Below are 3,110 nucleotides of genomic sequence, written 5' to 3'. Positions count from 1 at the left end.
GTACTTTCTCTCAGATTTGGTGATCTCATCCTTCATTTTAAGTTGCCTTGCATTTCACAATTGCTTACTGCAAATTCCTGCATCTCAAGGAATTGGGGCCCTGAAATATAGGAAATGAGAAATTGAGATGGGTCTTCAATTAGTTTCTGTTGGCATGTTGCATGGGCCTAGGTGAGAAGTCTTGCCTCTGTTATCTCATGATGCAGATAACTGGGACCTGGGATCCTAGGACCCATGAGTCTTGCAGAAAAATAATATTTTTTAGACATCATATTTGGGCATAATCAGTAGGAATGCTTCAGAAATATGGAGAAAAACAGTTTGGGACCAGCAAGTTAAAACAATAAACAGAGCAGTAGAGTAAAATCCCTTATAGATTAGAGGAAAACAACATTGCTTTTTGCCATGTGAATTCAGAAGACCAAGAACACTTAGAAGGTATCACAAGTTTATACCGAAGACATTGCACTGATACTTTTTATATTCTAATATATATTCTAAACCTAATTATTTATATTCCAATTCTATTTATTGGAATAAATAAATTATCAACTAATTCTAGTATGTTTCACTGTGTGAAATATATAATCAGTACATATAAATGTAAAATATATAACTATATATAATATAATAAAAAGGCACATGTTTTGCATTGTTCTGTTGTGGTTAGGGTATCAAGGGCAACGGTGTTTTAAAGTATTATTCCATTATCTCTACTTTAGTGTTTGACAGAGTTATACCTAAAGCTTTACCATTTGTAGATTTATAGCCTGAAGGCAAGAGGAAACATTGTGATTAAAACATTACCAATTTAAGACCTGATAACGAGGAAAACATATGGACTTCTCCTGCAACTATGAAAATACTCGGTGTTAGAAAGGCAGTATTGTAAGTTCCTCCATGGTTGGATGGTATACATGCCAAGACATTAGGTAATCATGCATATGAACAATTTTTCACCTTTTCTTGGCATTAGCTACTTTTGAAATGGTAGGTATAACTAAGAATTAAAATTTGACAAAATACCTTCTAGTCTGAACAGTTCTGTCTGAACTGTTCATCTCTCTATGATCCCTAGTAACTAAGATTACGTTTGTTCCAGTAAGGCAATATATGCTGTCAGGGTAAGATATTCTAGTTGGTCCGTTCATACATGGAAGAAGGATAAAAGGTCAGGTAGACATTTGTGCCAGTAACACCTCATTTTGGAATATTTCAGTTGCAGAAGTTTAGAAGTAGCTCTTATGCCAGGCTTACTTTGAATCCATTAGCTCCACAAATCTAACTCAGTTGATAAATAAGTACTTGAAAAACCATCATCTTTGGACCTAGCTATAAATACTTGAAAGTACTGTCAAATCCCAAATGAAAAAGACTTAAAAAGTCATTGACAAAAAAATTTGCTCAAGAAAATGTGGTATATATACAAAATGGAATTCTATGCCTCTATCAGAAAGAATGATATTGCCCCATTTGTTAGGAAAGAGAAAGGCTTGGAAAAAATTATATTAAGTGAAGTAAGCCAGGCCCAAAGAACCATAGGTCCCATGGTTTCCCTTATTTGCAATATCTAGTATATGTCTGAGTCAAGCAGAAAAGGTCAGATAAGGTGATGTAAGGGAAATGAACCCTAAGATATGTATTTAAATGTTTTTTTTCTTTCATGCGATTGCTTCTAACGCATTTATAAGATTATTTCTTTGTTGTTTTGTATGTCCCTCCCCCACAGTATCACCCCTGCTTTCACTGTATTTGATGTCGGTAAAATTTGTGGAGGGGAAAGGGAAAAACAAATCGTTTAAATAGGGATAGAGGTGGACATATTGCAACAATTAGATAAACAAGTCGTTATGTCGAAAAATGAACTTTACAACTTTGGTGCAGGGGGGTGTAGCGGGGAGGATTGGATGGGGGAGGATGGGAAGGGATGGAAAGGGAAAACAAAGGAGGAGGCTACAATGCTTGATAAGAAATGTACTCATTATATTTCCCATGTAATTGTAACCCTTCTGTACAATATTTTCACAATAAAAATTTAAAAAATTAAAAAATTAAAAAAACAAAACAAATTTTGCAAATGTGAGCAATCGACTGAACAATATCATTTTCCCCACTATTCTCAGAATTTTAGGGAAATAAGATCAATAGCATTGTTGGGAATAATAAGTTTTCCTTGTTACAAATAGGCACCCAAGGACATAAGCCTGTATAAAGATTGCATCATTAACTACTTAAATTTAGAGGATACTACATGTTTCAGCAGCACATATACCCAAATTATAACAATACAGAGATTAACATGGCACTTGCACAAGGAAGATATGAAAACTTGTGAAGTATTCCATATTTTTCCTTCTTCAGATGCAAAAAATGAAAAAGTGAAAAGTTAATTACAAAATTACAAGTGCAATAATCCACATAATTCATATAATTAAAAGTTAGTTTGACATCAGTGTATTAAGTCTTCAACTTAGAAAGGCCTTTACATAGCAAAACCTTTACAAAACTTTTGAAATTAGGCATCATTGTCATTTTATCCCAAAGAAATATAATACTATAAGGACCTAGGAAAAAAGGAATCTTAAACTGTTTCTATATGGAATGCAATCTGAGAGGACACAATAATGAACCTATATATTATAAAACAATGTCAAATTCAGAGTATATCTAGGAGAGAATGAAATAGATTATTGACATTATACAAACATAGAATATAGAATATTTTAAAAATATACTTTTTCAGACAAGCACCAGAAATACTTTAGTTTTTCTACTACTCATTTCAACAGATAAGTTAAAATTATTTCTGATTTAAAAAATAACAAATTCTGTAGAACTCATTATAGATGTATACAAAAACTCTTGAATACATTTTAACATCAAAGGCAGGCAATTCACTTGGAAGAATTAAATGGAATCTGTGAATTTTTACAGTAAGTTATTGCTGTTGCTGGGTATTGGAGGTTCACGCCTGTAATCCTAGCTACTCAGGAGGCTGAGATCTGAGGATTCGAATTCAAATCTAGCCTGGGCAGGAAAGTGCGTGAGGCACTTATCTCCAATAAAGCACAAGAAAACTGGAAGTGGAGCTGTGGCTCAAGAGGTAGAGA

At 33.5% G+C, this 3,110-nt stretch overlaps 1 pseudogene; it reads left to right on the top strand.

Annotated features, from left to right (window-relative positions):
- Nucleotides 1-2,251: 2,251 nt before the first annotated feature.
- LOC138827616 (U6 spliceosomal RNA) lies at nucleotides 2,252-2,351 on the top strand (annotated as a pseudogene).
- Nucleotides 2,352-3,110: the final 759 nt, after the last annotated feature.

This window comes from Dipodomys merriami, unplaced genomic scaffold (genome assembly GCF_024711535.1).
Source record: "Dipodomys merriami isolate MVZ:Mamm:240054 unplaced genomic scaffold, mDipMer1.0.p SCAF_1580, whole genome shotgun sequence".
NCBI classification, from domain to species: domain Eukaryota; kingdom Metazoa; phylum Chordata; class Mammalia; order Rodentia; family Heteromyidae; genus Dipodomys; species Dipodomys merriami.
This window is presented reverse-complemented; position numbering and strand designations above follow the sequence as displayed.